Source organism: Dendropsophus ebraccatus, chromosome 3 (assembly GCF_027789765.1).
Source record: "Dendropsophus ebraccatus isolate aDenEbr1 chromosome 3, aDenEbr1.pat, whole genome shotgun sequence".
Classification (NCBI taxonomy): domain Eukaryota; kingdom Metazoa; phylum Chordata; class Amphibia; order Anura; family Hylidae; genus Dendropsophus; species Dendropsophus ebraccatus.
The window spans coordinates 24,206,859-24,216,887 of record NC_091456.1 but is presented as its reverse complement, the minus strand read 5'-3'; positions in this window follow the sequence as shown (position 1 = coordinate 24,216,887).

Below are 10,029 nucleotides of genomic sequence, written 5' to 3'. Positions count from 1 at the left end.
TCCTACAGCCACGGTCTGCTTATAAGTGCAGCACATAAGTGCGGCATTTATCAGCAACTCCTTTCTTGGCATAGTTTTTTTTTTTATACTTAATGTTAAAAAAACATGTAAAAAACACCATCACACTACACGGAATAAAGTTTTACACTACACCACTACATACCCCATATACCAATCCCCGTATAAAGATGGCCCCCAGGGTGTTTTCGGTGTCGGAAGCATACACTATTATTGCCTCCGACACCGAAACAGCCAGTAAGGATGAATGGGGGGGATCCTTCTTTCCTCCATTCATCCTCATCATCCTCATCATCCAATGACGTATCTGGGGGTAGCGTAGCGTACGATGCCCCCCAGACACTTCTTTTCCGCCAGTACCGTCCCAATAAGAGATCACGGTATGGCGTGAAATTCTACAAACTCTGTGAGAGTACCTCAGGGTACACTTACAGATTTAGGGTACGTGCACACTGCGGAATGGCGAAGGATAACCCTTTGTGCATTCCGCAGCTGGCACCCACCGGCAGACTGATGCGGGCGCATGTCTCCACCCATGTCATAGACTCCATGTTATGCATGGGCGGATTCCATCGTCCATCCAAAGAATGAACACATTTGACGGAGAGCGGAATCCGACCGTGCATAGAATGGAGTCTATGACACGGACGGAGACACGCACCCGCATCAGTCTGCCGGTGGGTGCCAGCTGCGGAATGCACAAAGGGTTATCCTTCGCCATTCCGCAGTGTGCACGTGCACTTAGAGTGTATGAAGGAAGGGACACCCGAATCCAGCCCCCAGATGCCCCCAGATGCCCCCCCCCCATCCTCGGAGTTAGTGGGAAGATCATTCGGGAATTGATCTTCCCACTGCTGGATAAAGGTTACCACCTGTACGGGGATAACTTTTATACCAGCACCCCCTCTTCCGGTCCCTCGCTGCCCTGTAGCTTGCGGCACGATCCGAACATATCAGAAGTAGTAATAGCGCCCTAATATTTAGTAGCCATGGAGCGGACCCAGCGCTTCTGGATATGAAGGACCCCGTATCGCACCAGGACAACATTTTCCAGGTGACGTCCCCCACACTGGAGAACGGGAGACCCCAGAAGAAGTGCAGAGTGTGGGGTAACAGGGGGATCAGGAAGGACACCATTTTCCAGTGTGACACCTGTCCTGATCCCCCCAGCCTCTGCATACAGGATCGCTCCAAGGCGCACCACACGTCACTGGGGTTCTACATTATCTAAATTCTGTCCCTTATTCCTATTTCAGGGGTCACGTTGGTCCGGGGATTATTCTGATCGCCATTATGGAGTCAGGAAGGAATTTTTTCCCTGTGATGAGGCTACTGTCGTCTGCCTCACGAGGGGTTTTTGCCTTCCTCTGGATCAACACAGGTTGAGTTTGATGGACACCTGTCATTTCCAACCTTATAAACTAATAATTGGCCTAATACCCCCAAATAAATTAGAATTGTCCCTTTTCCCCAGCTAAATAGGTATGGCCGCCATTCCCATTAGAGGAAGCCATGATGCAATTACAAAGCCTCTGTGCGGCCAGGACAGTAGAAACCCCCCACAAGTGACCCCATTCTGGAAACTACACCCCATAAGGAATCTAAGAAGGGGGGCAGCGGGGATATGGCCCCCTGGTGACGGCCACATTTGGGACGTGAAAATGAAAAAAATTGTATTTTTTATTTTCACGGCACATGTTGTACACATGTGCCCGTCACCAGTGGGGTCCATATGCTCACTGCACCCCTCGTTAGATTCCTTATGGGGTGTAGTTTCCAGAATGGGGTCACTTGTGGGGGGTTTCTACTGTCCTGGCAGCACAGGAGCTTTGTAATTGCGACATGGCCTCCAGCCTCTAAATGGCGCTCTGTCCCTTTGGTGGCTTGCCCTGTGCCCATATGGCACATTATGTCCACATGTGGGGTATTTTCGTACTCAGGGGAAATTACCCTACACGCTTTGCGTTTATTTCCTTTTTTAACCCCTTGTGGAAATGGAAAAAAATCAAGGCTAGACCAACATTTAGTGTAATTTGTTTTAAATTTTTACTCTAAATCATTAATCTTGTCTTGATTTTTTCATTTTCACAAGGGGCTAAAAAATAAAAAAACACAAAATTTGTAGAGCAATTTCCCCTGAGTACGGAAATACCCCACATGTGGACATAAAGCGCCATGCGGGTGCAGGGTAAGCCTCCAAAGGGAAGGAGCGCCATTTGGTTTTTTGAGGCTGGATTTGGCTGGAATGAATTTCGAGGGGCCATGTTGCATTTAAAAGGCCCCTGTGTTGCCAAGACAGTTGAAACCCCCCACAAGTGACCCCATTATGGAAACTACACCCCTCAAGGAATGTAACAAGGGGTGTAGTGAGCATATGGACCCCACTGGTGACGGGCACAAATGTGGAACAATGTGGCGTGAAAATGAAATATTACATTTTTTACACTATAATGTTGGTCTAGCCTTGAATTTATCATTTTCACAAGGGGTTAAAAGAGAAAAAAAAACACAAAATGTTTAGAGCAATTTCCCCCGAGTCCGTAAATACCCCACATGTGGACATAAAGCGCGATGTGGGCGCAGGGCAAGCCTCCGAAGGGAAGGAGCGCCATTTGGATTTTGGAGGTTGGATTTGGCTAGAATGGATGATGAACACCATGTCGCATTTACAGAGCCCTTGTGCTGCCAGGACAGTGGAAACCCACAAGTGACCCCATTCTGGAAACTACACCCCTCAAGGAATCTAACAAGGGGTGCAGGGAGGATATGGACCCCTTGATGACGGGCACATTTGTGCCGTGAAAGTGAAAAAATGAAATTTTTCACTTTCACGTCACATTGTTCCACATTTGTGCCCGTTACCAGTGGGGTCCATATGCTCACTGCACCCCTTGTTAGATTCCTTGAGGGGTGTAGTTTCCAGAATGGGGTCACTTGTGGGGGGTTTCCAGTGTTTTGGCAGCACGAGGGCTCTGTAAATGCGACGTGGCCCTTGAAATCCATTCCAGTGAAATTCAGCTTCCAAAAGCCAATTGGCGCTCCTTCCCTTTGGAGGCTCGTCCTGCGCCCGCTTGGCACTTTATGTCCACATGTGGGGTATTTCCGTACTCGGGAGAAACTGCGCTACATGTTTTGTGTTTTTTTTTTTCCTTTTATCCCTTTGTGAAAATGAAAAATTGAAGTCTAGAACACTGTTTTAGTGTAAAAAATACTTTTGTCTTTTTTCACGCCATATTGTTGGGAAAATCTGTGAAGCACCTGTGGGGTCCAGATCCTCACCGCACCCCTAGTTACATTCCTTGAGGGGTGTAGTTTTCTGAATGGTGTCCCTTTAGGGGTGTTTTTTAGGTTTTGGCACCCCAGAGCCTCTGCCAACCTGAAGTGGTACAGTCAGAAATGACCAAATATAACGGAGCCATTGAAATGCACTAGGCGCTCCCTTATATCTGAGGCTTGTGGTTGCGTCAAATAGCGCAATAGATGACATATGGGGTATTTCTATAAACTGCAGAAACGGGGCAATAAATATTGGAGTGCATTTCTCTGGTAATAAGTTTATAATTATGAAAAATATTGGATTACAATAAAATCTCTGCACAGAAAATTAAAATTTTCAAATTTCTTACACACTTAGCTTTTATTTCTGTGACTCCCCTAAAGGGTTAAAAAACTTTCTGGATATGCTTTTGCAGAGTTTGGGGGGTGCAGTTTCTGAAATGGGGTGCTTTGTGGGGCTTTCTAACATACAGGCCCCTCAAATACACTTTAAACCTGAACAGGTCCCTAAAAATATCTGATTTTGAAATTTTACAGAAAATTTGGAAATTTGCTGCTAATGTTTTACGCTTACTATTGTCTAAAAAAAATGAAATATAGTTTAATAAATGCCGCCAACATAAAGTAGACATGTTGCTAATGCTATTTAATATATAATTTATGTGGCATAACCATTTTCTGTATAAGCAGAAAAGGTTTAAAGTTGGAAAAATGCATTTTTTTACAATTTTTCACGTTATTTTGGTTTTTTTCATAAAGATTCGTTATAAGTATCGACTCCAATTTACAAGAAATGTGAAGTACAATATGTCACGAGAAAACAATCTCAGAATCAGCCGGATAGGTAAAAGCATCCCGAAGTTATTAATGAATAAAGTGACACAGGTCATATTCATAAAATTTGCTCCGGTCCTTAAGGCGATTTTAGGCCCGGTCCTTAAGGGGTTAAGGCTATGTTCACGCACAGTATTTTCGGTTAGTATTTTGCAACCAGAACCAGGGGAAGACTGAAAACACAGAAAGGCTACGTTCACACACTGTTTGAGAAATTGAGTGGTTGTCTGTCATTTAATGGCAAATAACGTCCGTTATTTTGAACCAACAGCCGCTGTTTGAAATTAACGTTCGTTATTTGACGTTAAATGACGACCATCCACTCAATTGTGTTTTCAATCCACTCCTGGTTTTGGTTGAAAAATACTGAGCAAATATACTGTGTGGGATCATAGCCTTAGGCTGGTTTTACAATGGCTAAAATTTTTGTAAAAACCCAACACCAAAAAAAAAAAGTTTTTTGGTTTGTTTTTTTTGGTGTTGGGTTTTCACAAAAAAATTTTTACCGCAAAAACTGTGATTTTACCCCAAAACCGCAGCAGGCAGATGTTTGCTGTAAGTCAATAGAATTTGATGAAATCTCATCCATTCTTGGTGTTTCTTTTTCTGTAGCGTTTTCCCCTCCTCCCTGGTGTTATTTTGGCCTCTGTGTCAGTCTTTTCAAAAATTCTAAGACTATAAAATGGATACCGAGACAAGATGGACTTTCAACTCCACAACAGCATGCTGAGGGTTTGGCTTTTGTTCATTTTTTTTTCCATTTTCCTGCAAACTGTGGTGTTTCGCTTCCATGGAGTGCAATGAAATTTCTCCTGTTTGACTCAAAAACGAGGGGGAGAAAAAAAAAAAAAGCCAGTCACACCTAAAGTCAAAAATGCCAGAAAAAAACTACAAGGAAATCTTTTTTGGAGGCCAGAAAAACTTCACACAAAAAGCTGTGTGTGGGAGCCCCCTCATGACCAGTGTCTGATTTGCCCACAGCAACCAATCACAGTTTATCTTAAAGCGAAGTCACCATCAGGTATACGTGCTTTAAGTGTAGCATATCACTAGAACGGCCCTCCAGTGCTTCGGCCCAACTGGTGCCCAATAATAGTCTGTTCTGTTGATATGCTACACTGTGGGGATCCTGGTAGCATGGCTCCTTTTTATACTGCTTGAAAAGCACTATATTGTAATCCGTATTCTTCTTCCTCTTCTTCTTCTTCCGTTTCTTCCAGCCATTTTTCTGCGCGTAATACAGCCCGAACCGCTTTGTGCACAGACTCCGTTCAAACTGCGTTTTGAAGCCCTCGGCGGTGTGAGGTGTGCTATCTATTTTTTGTTTCGATCGGATTTGTCGTTTTTAAGAAATTTACGTTTAAAGACCCCGAATTTCCCATAGAAAATAATGGCCCATTGAAAATAATGGCCACACTCTAACCGCTAACAGCCAATCACAGCACATATGCAAATAGCTGAAATATAGCAGCCAATAGGAACTCTAAGGTCTCGTCAGGCAATCTATCGCACCATCCACAGTCACATGTTCACTATTGGCCAATAGAAGAAGTAATATATGGAAGGTCCTTAACGATTTTGTCTCACTGACATGAGTAAGATTGTCATGGTAACCGAGCAATGATCTTTACCATTATAAGTAGCAGAGGTTAGTCAGTAAAATAGCAGAGCTGAGGCAGCCATGTAGCAGGGACGTTACACAAGCCGCTCTTAAAGAGACGGTACCCAAGCCGCTCTTAAAAGGACAGTACCCAAGCCGCTCTTAAAGGGACGGTACCCAAGCCGCTCTTAAAGGGACGGTACCCTAGCAGCTCTTAAAGGGACGGTACCCAAGCCGCTGTGTAAGAGGAATTACATAAGTCGCTCTTACAAAGACAGTACCCAAGGCGCTCTTAAAGTGACGGTAACCAAGTCGCTCTTAAAGGGACAGTACCCAAGTCGCTCTTAAAGGGACCCAAGTCGCTCTAAATGGGTCCCTTTAAGAGTGACCCGGGTCCCTTTAAGAGCGACCTGGGTCCCTTTAAGAGCAAAATATGTCCTTTTAAGAGCGACCTGGGTCCCTTTAAGAGCGACCTGGGTCCCTTTAAGAGTGACCTGGGTCCCTTTAAGAGCGAAATACGTCCCTTTAAGAGCGAAATATGTCCCTTTAAGAGCGACCTCGGTCCCTTTAAGAGCGAAATGGGTCTCTTTAAGAGCGAAATGGGTCCCTTTAAGAGCGACCTGGGTCCCTTTAAGAGTGACTTGGGTCCCTTTAAGAGCAAAATATGTCCCTTTAAAAGCGAAATGGGTCCCTTTAAGAGCGACCTGGGTCCTTTAAGAGCAACCCGGGTCCCTTTAAGAACGACCTGGGTCCCTTTAAGAGCAAACTATGTCCCTTTAAGAGCAAAATGGGTCATTTTAAGAGCGACCTGGGTCCCTTTAAGAGCGAAATGGGTCCCTTTAAGAGCGACCTGGGTCCCTTTAAGAGCGACCTGGGTCCCTTTAAGAGCGACCTGGGTCCCTTTCATAGCAAAATGGGTCCTTTTAAGAGCGAAATGTGTCCCTTTAAGAGTCAAATTGGTCCCTTTAAGAGCAAAATGGGTTCCTTTAAGAGTCAAATTGGTACTTTAAGAGCGACTTGGGTCCCTTTAAGAGCGACCTGGGTCCCTTTAAGAGCAACCTGGGTCCCTTTAAGAGCGAAGGGACCCAGGTCTCTTCTAAAGGGACCCATGTCGCTCTTAAAGGGACGGGAGCCAAGTTGCTCTTAAAGGGATGGGACCCAAGTCGCTCTTAAAGGGACGGGAGCCAAGTTGCTCTTAAAGGGATGGGACCCAAGTCGCTCCTAAAGGGACGGCACCCAGGAATAAAGTTTCTCTTAAAAGGAAATCACTGGTAAAGGGGCGCTCTGAAAGTCACTGGTAAAGGGGGGCTCTTTTCAAGCACTATATATTTCCCTGGAAATGCAAATCTAGTTTGAAATGCTGCCCGGTTCCCGCACTATTCTTTTTCCGTGCATCAGCCTGGTTCTATGAACTAAAGGAGAGCAGGGTGCCCCCCAGTGTGACCATATCCCCTCCCCTTGGTGATGTTGCTTTGTTGATTTTACATTTCATTTTCCCAGTGCATAGGAAAAGAATGTCGGCAACCGCTGTGTTTTGGAAAGATGACCACGCCAATGGGATCACCGTGCCAACTGGGTGATGCAAAGAAAGAATTAAAGAGAACCAATCATGGACGAAAGTTAAAAAAATTTTATTCCCTAATTAGATGTAAATCATCATCATTTTATTGACATTTGTAAATATAATTCATTATTTTTATTGCCACGTTTTTTAATTATTCACTTTTTACCTTCCTGTCTCGAGCCGGCTCTTTTCAAAAGAGCCGGCGCGAGACAGGAAACTCCCGTCATGCAGAGCGGCAGGAAAGGTGCCCATGATCCTTTGCCCGCCGCTCCGTTAATACACAGTGATCTCGCGCTATACAGCGCAAGATCGCTGTGTATTTTCTAGTCCCTCTTCTCTAATCTATTTATGAAGATACAGACTGCCTCTGCAGTCTGTATCTTTATACTTTACCTATCCTCTTCTTCGGTGCAGCAAGGCCGGCGCCGCCATCTTGATTACGTCACTTGCATTCCAGCGGTGGAACGCAAGGCCCGTAATCAAGATGGCGGCGCCCGGCCGTGCGGCACTGAAGCAGAGGATAGGTAAAGTATAAAAATACAGACTGCAAATACAGTCTGTATCTTCATGAAGTCTATCTATGAAGATACAGACTGCCTTTGTAGTCTGTATCTTTATACTTTACCCGATTCTCTGTTCCCTGGCTGTTCCGGCGGCGGCGCCATCTTGATGACGTCACGCTGGAACGCACCGCTGGAACGCAAGTGACGTCATCAAGATGGCGGCGCCCACCGGAACAGCCAGGGAACAGAGGATCAGGTAAAGTATAAAGATACAGACTGCAAATGCAGTCTGTATCTTCATGAATAGACTTAGGGAGAGATATACTTTCATAATAGGGACAGTTACATTTAGGTGATTGGTTCTCTTTAAGGAGGAGATTTATCTAACATGGTGTATAGTGAAACTGGCTCAGTTGCCCCTAGCAACCAATCAGATTCCACCTTTCATTTTTCAAAGAGTCTGTGAGGAATGAAAAGTGGAATCTGATTGGTTGCTAGAGACAACTGAGCCAGTTTCACTTTACACCATGTTTGATAAATCTCCTCCTTAGTGTTCTTCCTAAGGGTACGTTCCCACTTACCGGATCCGTAGCGTATTTTCTGCTGCTTATCCGCAGCAGATTTCATTTAAATAACTGAACAGCATCATATCTACACCATCAAATCTGCTGCAGATCTGCTGCGGATCCTGTAGGTGTGAACTCACCCTAAGGCTATGTTCACACTGCGTATATGTCCGGCCGCATATTTTCGCGGCCAGACATATACACGGTAAACTCCGGCCGGAGATTTACGCTACTTGCGGCCGGCTACGTACGGACCGCGAACTTACGCCCGTAGTCTACTTACGCTTCCCGAGTGCCCTACGTAGCGATCTGACAGCGGTCTTTTACTTGGAAATCTTCGGCTAGCCCCGGACACCCCACAGAACCTTTTGGATCGGCACAAAAAGCTGCAAAAATGAAGAAATCACCACTACGTACGGGACCGCATGTAACGCTACGGGCGTAAGTTACGGCATTTTCGTCCTCAAACAATGGTCTGGTTCATTTTTTACGGCGCCGCGTCCGGTCCGGGCGTAAGTTCGTACGTAGTGTGAACTGTGCAGCCGTACATCGTATACTGTCCATTATATGCAAACTACGTAAATCTCCGGCCGCTTATTCACGGAGCGCGCTACGGCCGGAAACTTACGTAGTGTGAACATAGCCTAAGGGTGCGTTCACACATACAGGATCTGCAGCAAATTTGATGGTGCAGATCAGAATCTGCATCAGATCCGTAGCAGATTTGATGGCCCAGAATTGATTTGCTCTGAATCTGCAGTTTCAAATCTGCGCCATTAAATCTGCTGCAGATCCTGTACGTGTGAATGCACCCTAATGGTACATTCACTTTAACCAGCTCTGGTAAAATGTAAGCTGAGCTGTGATTGGTTGCTAGGGGAAAACCAATTTTGGTTTCAAGCAAGTTGGTAAATGTGGGTCATTACACGTATATGGTGAATCCCAGATCAGGGGTCATTGCTAGTGTTATTTGTAATCTCGGTGTTTCATCTACCACAAGGGGTGTCAAAGTCAGGTCCTCCGGCTGCTGCAAAACTACAATTCCCATCATGCCTAGACAGCCAAAGCTAATCCTATTACATATAATTTAATGACCATACAATGTAATATTTTTCTAGAAAATAATCAATGCCTCACTTGAACTTATTTAATTAATCTGCCATGTAATCATCATGTGGCAGAGAGTTCCATAGTCTCACTGCTCTTCCAGTAAAGAACCTGCGTCGATGCTGATGGTGAAATCTTCTTTCCTCTAAACGTAGAGGATGCCCCCTTGTCATGGTTACAGACCTAGGAGTAAAAAGATCACTAGAAAGATCTCTGTACTGTCCATTCATATATTTGTACATTGTGATCAGATCGCCCCTAAGACCCAAGCTTGACAACCTGTCCTGGTACTGTAAGCCACCCATTCCCTTAATGAACTTGGTCGCCCCCCTCTGTACCCACTCCAGTTCAGATGTTTTCATATATACCAGTGCCCAAAACTGTAAACAGTATTCCATATGTGGTCTGACCAGTGACTTATAAAGAGGCAAAATTATGTTCTCATCCTTAGCATCTATACCTCTTTTGATGCATCCCATTATTTTATTAGCCTTGGCAGCTGCTGCCTGGCACTGATCACTAAAGTTGAGTTTACTGTCCACCAATACCCCCAGGTCCTTT